This window comes from Sceloporus occidentalis, unplaced genomic scaffold (genome assembly GCF_023333645.1).
Source record: "Sceloporus occidentalis isolate IW3139 unplaced genomic scaffold, rSceOcc1.0.p SCAF_5, whole genome shotgun sequence".
Taxonomy (NCBI): Eukaryota; Metazoa; Chordata; class Lepidosauria; order Squamata; family Phrynosomatidae; genus Sceloporus; species Sceloporus occidentalis.
Genome location: NW_028316985.1, coordinates 157677265 through 157687547, shown reverse-complemented (window position 1 = coordinate 157687547; position 10283 = coordinate 157677265). Strand labels below are relative to the sequence as shown.

Genomic DNA, 10283 nt, shown 5'->3' with positions numbered 1-10283 from the left:
TTTGACAGGGGCAACTTCAAGCCGCCCCTTCAGGATGGTCCGTTTCACCCTAAGACTCCAAGATCCCTTTTGCATGTACTGCCATCAAGCCAGGTATCACCCATTCTATATCTGTGCATTTCATTTTTACTGCCCAAGTCTATGTGTCTGTTGTGTGCCTTCAAATCATATCTGACTAATGGCAACTTTCAGGTGTACCTGTCATGAAGTTTTCTTGACAAGATTTGTTCAGAGGCATTTGCTTCTGCCTTTCACTGAGGCTTAGAATATGCAAGTTTTTTTCTCCCTATGTGCAATGCTTTAAATTTATCCCTGTTGAAATTCATTTTGTTCATTTTAGCCCAGTTTTCTAATCGGTTAACATTATTTTGAATTCTGAACCTGTTCTCTGAGGTATCAGTAACCCCTCCTAATTTTGTGTCATTATCAAATTTGATAAGCATGCCCTCTATTCCATCAAGTCAGTGATAAGGATGTTGAATAGCACTGGGCCTAGAACAGAAGTCTGTGGAACTCCACTAGTCACTTCACTCCAGGATGACGAGGAGCCATTGTTGAGTACCATTTGAGTTCAGTTGGACAACCAATTACAAATCCACGTAACAGTCACACTGTTGAGCCCACATTTTCCTAGCCTTTTGGAAGGGAAGGATATCATGGGGGAATGAAGGTAATAATAATAATAATAATAATAATAATAATAATAATAATAATAATCATGGGGGAATGAAGGTAATAATAATAATAATAATAATAATAATAATAATAATAATAATAATAAATTTTATTTATATACCGCTATTCCATTCGATCACAGCGGTGTACAACAATTGCAATAACGATACAATACAAGATAAAAATTGCAATAGATAATTAAAACTTACAAAACAGTGCACAGTATACATAAAATCAACATTAAACCAAGCCAGCAATATACTCGAAGATTTTAATCATAAAGGGGGGGCCACACATATCATGGAACATCAGAGAAGGCTTGATGAAACAAAAAGGTCTTCAGTCTCTTTTTAAAGAGATCCAGGGAGGTGGTGGTGCGGAGCTCCTCGGGGAGGGTGTTCCAGATCCCAGGGGCCAAGATGGAAAATGCCCTTTGAGAGGTTGGCCTATATCTTGTAGAAGGGATCCTTATGTAACCTGAGTTACATAAGAACCTTGTTGTGTGATACCAAAGAACTGTCCAGTATTGTGTTTCCCACAAAGATGTCTCTGAAATACTGACAAGGAAGACATGCCCACCAATATCCATCTCCAACTGTTGCTTCTCAGCAACTGTTTCTGCTTCCGTTCTGCTCAGTGCTTAGGCAGTCTACAACTATCTGGACTAGTAGTAGCCATTGATTATCCTCCATGAATTTATCTAATTCATCTTTCAAATCATCTGAATTATGGGCTTCAGCATCAATATAAATGGTCTCTTAAAAAGTATATTATATAGACTTCTATGAACATGATGCTTCATTTTCCCATGCTTCACTTTCCTTGGAAGTTACCTATAGTTATGGTCAGATTCCAGACGCAGGAAAGAAAATAAACAGGATATAAGTCTAAGAATGAAACAGGAGAAAACATAGAAATAAAACTTGATTTGTATCAATGTCAGCAAATATATAAAAATGCAAGAGATTTTTTTAGAAGTATGCATTTCAAAAAATAATAATATAGTATTATTAAATTACTACATTTGACACAAGGGCATAATCTGAAAAACCTCCCTGATGAGTTTCATAAAAGATATTTACTTCTACAACAAACGTTGTGTCTGGTGATGGGGTGAAGAGCACATTTGAATTCTATGCAAGGAATTCATTATGCTGTATTGATTTATTGATATAAGAGACAGAGCTAATTTGCATGTGTAAATTAGCAGTAAGAACATTTTCCCTTCACTGTGCTATATGGCTGATGGACTGTTTACTTAATTTCCTTCTTCAGAGCTTTAAGTTTTGCTTTCAAAGCCAAAGATGTCATTTCAGCTTTAGTTACTTGGTGTACATATTTATGTGAGTTTCACTATACAGTAGGAGTTCCTAAGGGCTTCCATTCTAAATGTATTTAGCATGCCTGACTTTTTACTGGATTGAAAATCCGGAAAAAAAAAACCCTGCATTTTCATAATGAAGCAAAAGGCATTATATATCTAATTTTATTTTCAAGGAATCATCTCATAGTCATAATGGCTTTAGTACTTTATCTTAGTGGGAGGTGGGCAATAAAGCCTCTTCAGTATAAGATAATGCATCTGTTTTATGGCCTGTTTTTTAATAAAGCATTGGACATTTGGTCACTTTTTTCAATTCAGAATAAACGGAGTGTAACCAAGGAACATAGTCTAAATGTAATGCAATAACTTTGTAGTGCATCACTCTGTCAAATGCACAGTTTTTGGACATTTCAACAAATTTAGTTACAATAAATACAATCCAAGATAACAGTAAAGAACCAGTTTAATACCACTGCCATCAGCAGCTTCGTAGGCATATAGGCATAGAGATACAATAAGTACAAAGCGGACACTTTCTTTAAGATTGCCTTCAGATATGTGACAGAAAATCAAAAGATAGTTACAGATTTGATAAAATATTAGCAGTTAAAATTCAAGATGAATACTTATTCAGAACCTGGGAAGGGGGTTACTTTTCATAATGACTCTTCATCCATAGCTTGAAGCCTGACTTTTGAATTGCTGAATCAACATGGGTCTTTTTTATAAAACAGAAAAGAAAAAAAAACATGAGACACAATCCGATAAAGTCTTTGATGTACTTAGGCCTATTAATTTAAATGAACTGAGGCATATACAATCCATATTGGATGGTTTGCAACGCAATCAGATGCATGCACATCAGATGTTTTCTGATGCAGAGAGATTTCATCAGGGAGAAATACAAGGTAATATTACCAGCCCCCCTCCCCCCCCCCAAAAAAAGAAAGAACTTCACAGATATAGGATGGGGTACATCTGGCTTGATAACAGTGCATGTGAAAGGGATCTAAGGATGTCATAATGAGGATGGAGCAGGTCCAGAGACAAGGGCATGAAGCAACAGATTCAAACTACAGGAAAAGAGATTCCACCTTAACAGTAGGAAGAACTTTGTGACAGTAAACGCTATTCGACAGTGGAAGATGAAGCTCAGAGTGTGGTGGTTAGACAGAGTCTGATGGCCATCTCTTGGCAGTGTTTTGATGGTTTATTCTTGCATGGTAGGGGTTTGGACTGGGTAGCCCTTGTAATCTGCTCAAATTTTATGATTCCATGATTTTAGATACCTTGAACATGCTACATTTTTCTTTCAGTTTAAAGGTGGGAGCCAAACCACCTGCATGAAGGTGTATGCATCTCTTCCTCTACTGTATACAGATATTACTCTGCAGAATAGATACCCCTGTATGTACTAGTTTTTCTACACAGAGAAATTTAATATACAAATTGAAATCACGTAAGAATTGAGAAATTATCTCACCATGTGATAAAAAAATCTCTGCCACTTCCTGCATTATCTTCCCTTATATATCTCTAGGTAGCGATATATTGTAGGGATAGACAACTACCAGAGGCTGGAATGTAGCAATGCACTTCTTCGGAGCCTATTATGTTCTCCCACACTTGTATTTTCACCCCATTAAAAAATGCACCAACAATGTTTTAGGCCCAAGAAAAGTCAGTTTTCCTCCTCCTCTCCTCTTGTGGTATGATATAAATGACTTTGTTCTCCTACCTCTGCAGGAAGGGAGTGCACATTAAAATTCATATGGCTCTACTCAGTGCCTGAGTATGAGACAAAATGTTTCAATACCTTTTACACTTTTAATGTTTCTGGTTGGTTTTAATGTTTTTTATTTGTTTATTTTAAGAATTTATTCTGCTGTACGTCACCATGGTTATTTTGACAGAAAGATGGCATATGTCTCTCATCAATAAATGTAACTCCCATAAGCTGCAGATATCATGATCAATGGCAAGGAAATATGGGAATTATAGTACCAAACATTTGGAAAGCAGCAGGTTGTTTGAATAGATGACAGTAAGCCAGATAGATCAATGGTGTGATTCAATAAAATATATCTTCTGATGAATCATGAATGTTGGTGGCACAGTACCTATCATTCCTCATTTGTTCAGCAAGCCCACAAGCTGATTTACACAAGCAATAGCTGAGAAAACATGAAGCTGCTCAACAATGAGATTGTTAGGTGAACATCTCAGTGCTACCACATATCAGTCATTATGCCAGTGTATTGTCAATACTCTCCCCACACAGCTGTGAAGTAAGGATGCCAGTTTGTTAAGCACTGATAGATTTACATGGTCGCAACTCTAGTAAATTATACATATTCATTGACCTACTTCTGTTCTAGCTCATTAAATTGTGCTGGTTACCACTCTACTCCCCTCTGGCTAGGTGTAATTGAGTCCCTGCCTTCTGGCAAGGTGATAATGAAATTCATTGAATAAGTGACAAGTGGGTGGGAAAGAATCTATTTACACCTATCCAAAGGAGACTGGCCCAATTAACACTTTGCTTAAGGACACCTTTTTTCAACTGTTCAAATCTTAAATTTTTTATTCAAATTAATGGCACTTTCTTCACATTTGTCATTGTTGACATTTGCAAGGAAGGAATGATTTGGATAAGTGAAGCTAGGCATTTAAGTCTTGGCTTTGTATTCCAAGTCTGTATGCCTGCTGTTTAAAAATCATGGAAAACTACAGCTTTTATTGATTAGAAATATTACATAAATGAATGCAGAGAAGCTGTTAATTAAGAACCTTCACCCAATCTGCATAGCAATGTGTTCATGATAAAGCCTCATGAAAATGGCCTCTTCAAATCTGCCACCCTATTTTAGGGCAGAGGAATTTGGGAAATGGTTCACCAAATTTCTCCAGGAAAAAAGCAATATCTTTTGACAGTTTCTCAGAGGTAAAGCTCACTATTAGAAGTGGCAGAAAGACAGTTTAGTTTAATTTATTTTCCTAAGATTATTTTCCTTCCTTTTTTTGCTTTAAGTCTCAACATCATTGGAGCATCACCATCATTATGGATCATCCACTAGCTGCTAGACCAAATATTGTTGGAATGGGAAAATGGAGAATGGCTGCCATCACAAAGGAACAGTAAATAATATTTGAAGAAAAATACTTTTCTTCTTTTAAGGCAGGGGTATGATGATAATGCAGTGCAATGGAAAAAAAGGAACAAAAAGATCTAAAAAAATCTTAGAAAAATATTTTCTGAAAAATTCAAACTAAATTAAAAGTCCTAAATTAAAATGTGAAAAAAGAAAACCTGACAAATTCCCATATGCCGTACGGTGGATTTCACAGTTTATCTTTGAAAAGTCTGGCTTTGAATCCCTGTCTATTTAACCAAGTTTGTGGTGCCCATATATAGTTTTCACCTGTTTTTTTTTTTTTGTTTGTTTTTTTGTTTTTGTACAAAATGGTTCTCTCTATGTTGGAAATAGTGATAAATACTGAATTTGTTTGAGAAATTTGTTTTGTTCCTTTTCATATATTGGACCAAAGGTGCTTAGGATTGTCTTTGTGTTTTCATATCTAGCTATGTATACACACATATACTGTGAGAGAAAATGGTCAGATTTGTTCCTCTTTAATATGGTCCATCTTTCAGATTTGAACTGTGAAAATCATGTAATCATCCCAGGAATTATGTTTTTTAGAAAGAGGAGGGAGGGATTTTTTTATAATTAGTAAAAATTATCACAGTCTGAATAAAACTGGATAACACAATTTCTTCCCTCTTTTCCACCCATTTTCATACTGCCTTTCTAATTGTTCAGGGAGGAACAAATAACTCTTGCCAAAGATATGAACTGATAATCTACTGAAGGCAATTCCCTTTCCTTCCATTGCTTCCCTTCTCTCCTTCTCCCTCTACCATTCCTCTCTCTCCCTCTCCCTATTTCAGTTCCTGATACCTTCATAAAATTAGGCTGAGATCAGCTGCCCCTTTCAGTTACCAGATAAGAGAAAAACACAGTGGAGTTAGAATGGGCAAACGCTAAAATATGGGCAGGGTTTCAGAGATGGGTGAGTAGATCTTCTTCAATATCTTAAAAACACTGTTGTACTCAAGTGTTCTGTTTAACTGCTGTCTTCATTGTCTGTTAAGAATACAGAAATGGATGTCTGAACAGAAGCTGAGAATATGACCTGCTGTGATTAAACTACCTTTGCTGAAGGATACATTTATTACAACCTTCATAATATCTGAAGACTGAAGAGAAATTGACCCTTTGCCTCCCATTTCCTTCCCCATGAGCTTTCTCCCTGCAAGGCTTTTAAAGGGGTATTATTCAAAGGCATAATAACATTGTCACCAATGTCCTCTACAGTACTGGGGAGGGAGGATTTATGATTTCTCCTTATAACATGTATTTGGCCCATGCTATTGAAATAGCTGTTCAAGAAAAAAATAATCTAACGTGATAAAGGAGCTCATGACCAGACCTACAATATAACACAAGAAATAGCATACAATAACTTATCCAATGAGTAACTAATGTGTTTTAAAAGAGAGAGAGATCATCAGATTATGGAAAAATATTCAGGACACATAGACTACAGAATAATGGGTTTGATATACATTCTGAAGCTACAGAAAGTTTTATGTGTAGTAATTAAATACAGAAGATGAATTTGGAGATTGTTCTACACAATCTAGTGTTAATTCTATTGCATTAAATTATTTATTAGCAAGATTATTTTGAAGAGGAATATATTTTATGTCTAGACCAATTACTTGCTGCAGCTACTGGTGTAACAATAAACCCGTGATAGACAGAAAACTTCAGATATCTGTTATGTACTCTCTTTTATTCTACCTTTTATCAGTACAGTGAGATAAAATGCATTCCACTCAGAGAGAAAGGTACCTAGTTGGGCTACACACAAACCTAAAGTTGTACCCAGTTCCTGGAAATGTTGGCAGCATGATTTAAAGACTCCAGGGTTATAAGAGTCCTCTCAATCCCTAATGAACTCTTCCATAAACTGTTTCCCTCCATATAAGGACAACTATAATTCCCAACAATACACTAAGAACTATATATAGATAGATAGAGAGAGAGAGAGAGGGGGGGGGGAGGGAGGGAGGGGTTGGCAGATTCATTCAAGAAAAAATGATTTGAAGATGAACCTACCATTTTAGAAAGTGAAGTAGAAATAAATCACCAGAAACAGATGGCATAACACATTTTCCTTATCTACCTCTATGTGCACAGTATTTCCATACAATTCAGAATTTTCCATATGGAGAGACTCCATGGATAGAGGAGGTTCTGCTCTGCAGAAAGTTTTCCTCCCTGTGTGGAAACAATAGAGAAAGGGGTAGGTCAAGTGTTCTCCATCTCTTTGCATGTTTATTCTTCTACACTGATGAATACATGAACAGTGGTGTTTTAACTGGATTGTAAGCATTTTAAAAAAAATTTAATACCATTTCAGCATAAAAAGGATTAAGCAAATTTGTGGGCATGCTCTGTCATCTCTGATTCAAAAGTTTTCTTTTTGTGTTATAAAATGCTGTTGCAAAAACTATTTATATTCTAAGTATAAAACTGAACTTTTAAAAGATAAGTTCACATAAATATCAAGTACCTCTGTATCCCACTATTTATAGGGAGAAACATAGGAATATAATGAGTCCAACCCTTGGTTTGTCTATTCCAGTATTGTAAACTCTTAACTGCCAGCAATAGCTTTCAGGAAGGATTTTTTTCCCCTAGTTCTACTTAGAGATCCCTTGTAATGGCCCACGATTAGTTGTTACAGGAAGAGGGACTTCTGGCTGCTGGAGTCCTGCCACCAAAGTCTTTACAGGACCCAGCCCAAGCTGCCAGAGCCCTGGAAGGATCAAGGCTAAGCCAAAAGACACAGCTGGCTCTACTCATGCAGGGCAGCTGGAGGTACAACCATTTAAGGGTTGCATTAGCTTCTCAAGCTTTGCCACAGCAATACAATCTTTTGTGCTGCATGTAGCTGCTCTGCTTGCATTTTGTCTTGATAGCCTTGCTGTGTTTAGACCTGGTCTTTGGCCCATTGGACTCTGGAATTCTGTGTTACAGTTCTTAGAGCTTGGTCTGATTCCTGACCTTACCTCCTGCCTTTGACCCATTAAACTCTTAATTTCATGATTTCACCATCTATGGTCCCTGTTGCAGCAGCCTGCCTTGGAATCTAGGCTGCCCATGCCTTGGATCCTGACATCCATGTATAAACCAAACCAAACCAAAAATGACTTAGCTCCTAAAATCACACATGATTCAGTATGTGTACCTTATCACGCACATTTTCCCCATCGCTACAGCCATGAATAGGGGCCACATGAGGCTGAGAAAAAATGCATTTTACAGCACACTAAAGTGTCCTCAAAATGGCCCCATTCCATTACCCAGCGCCAAACCATTCCCATTCAGTGCTGAGTCACATCCTTTGGCTTGAAAGGAAGTCTTCTGGTCGAGCCAAACAATGCGCCTCATCACTGTATGGGAACGGCTTGGTGCCAGGCGATGGAATGGGGCCGTTTTGAGGACACTTTGTTTTTTCTCAGTCTCACGCGGCCCTGAGTGGCCCCTTCCCATGCCCATAACAAGGAAACAAATGTGTGCGATAAGGTATGTATGCCATGGTCTCATGGTCCTGTCTGTCTGCCTATTGATCTGCTGATTTATGTACCTATCTATTATAAATGATATACATTACACAGTTTTAGATGTTACCCAGAAGCCTCCTTCAATGGAGGCATTTTTAAAAAATTAAGCCTTGGTTTTAGTATACACAATGGGGGTGTGAGGATTAAACATGGTATATAAAGATAATCCTACAGATTTTGATAGAAATTATTTTTCAATAAATTTCTTATGGACAGTAGCCTATATTCAGATGAATGTAATACAAGAGAAAATGGACTATAGGTCTATGGCTATTTCATCTATAAACGCCATACTAGTAGGGTCACTAAGTGAGGAGACAGTAATTGCTAGTTTTTAGGTACAGATCTGTCTCTTTTTTTTTCCTGAACTCATTACAGCAGTCATTTCTTTTGCTTGTCTGGTTCCACAAAAAAGCAGGCAGGTTACTAAGTACTATCTTGGTAATATTCGGTCTCTCACTATGGTTGTTCCTAAAGCACTTTTAGCAAGTGTTGTGCACATGTGTAGAAAGCAGAATCTCCTTCCAAGACCTTTATCCTTATGTGGATTTGTCAAAAATGTGGCTGTATTTTTCTCTTCAAGATAATCATATGGCTCTACTAGATTTAAACATGCCCTTCTTATCTTTAGTGGGACATAAGATGAGCAGTTTGAATCTTCATCATCTGCCTCATAATTTAAAAATATTACAATCAAGGCTGAAGAGGATTAAAAGCTCTTCAGTGACACTCAATGAATATATTCTTTTCTAAGACTTTTCATCTCGGGTGAATGAATGCAAAGATATTTACAATCATTCCTCAATCAATTTGAGAGAACATTCTAAAATCAGATAGCATGGATGTTGATGTCAATAACAATATAGGAAAGAATTGGCTCTGTTCTGGTGTAAAGAAACTGGAGACATGTGCCAAGATGTCCATTGATGGATGCTTTATTGCCAAATCATGCGCACACATATTTTGGCCTATATTGTTCTCAAATATTTCAGTGACTGTGGTATTTGCAATGTAACTTCAGAAATTACTGGAGCTAATACCAGTTACTGGACAAAAAGAAAGCATACTATTTGCTGTGCACGAAATGCTGTTTGCTGCCTAGAAATGCTATTTTCTGTGCAAAAGAACTCCATTACAATTCTGTGCAGAATACATCCTAAACTGCAAATAAGCTTAGAAAACTGCATGGCTTTCAAAGATTTCCTTGCATCAGGAATAAAATTGCTAAAATAACTTGTTGCTTCCTTCAAAAATATTTACAGAATTACATCCTAAGCAGACTTATATCTCAGAGAATGAAACTCAGCAGACAATTCAAGACCAGCCATGCCTCCCATCTGATCAGAAGGTCAGTTCAGGATCAGAGGAAGAAGAGAAGGCCCTAAAAACCCCTAAAGGGGAAGCTCGGGTATGTGGCCCAGACTGTAGTGTAAGGACTTTATTACACAGTCTCCAGTGCCCAATTTACCTCTTCCAAATTTGAGTCAAATTTGAAAGTTAGGATGATTTTATTGCATGGACATTTTCATCAAAATGGCTTCCCATTGCCTCCAGTGTTGAATTCAGGCCTTGTAACTCGCTTTGGCA

The 10283-nt window shown here is 37.1% G+C and overlaps 1 long non-coding RNA gene across 1 annotated transcript; it reads right to left on the bottom strand.

The window, feature by feature from the left end:
• Window positions 1-1471: 1471 nt before the first annotated feature.
• On the bottom strand, window positions 1472-7253 carry LOC149313030 (uncharacterized). Its single transcript, XR_016281451.1, has 3 exons — window positions 7186-7253; window positions 2637-2717; window positions 1472-1508 (listed from the first exon to the last, which is right to left on the bottom strand). It is a non-coding gene; the product is annotated as an uncharacterized LOC149313030 (long non-coding RNA).
• Window positions 7254-10283: the final 3030 nt, after the last annotated feature.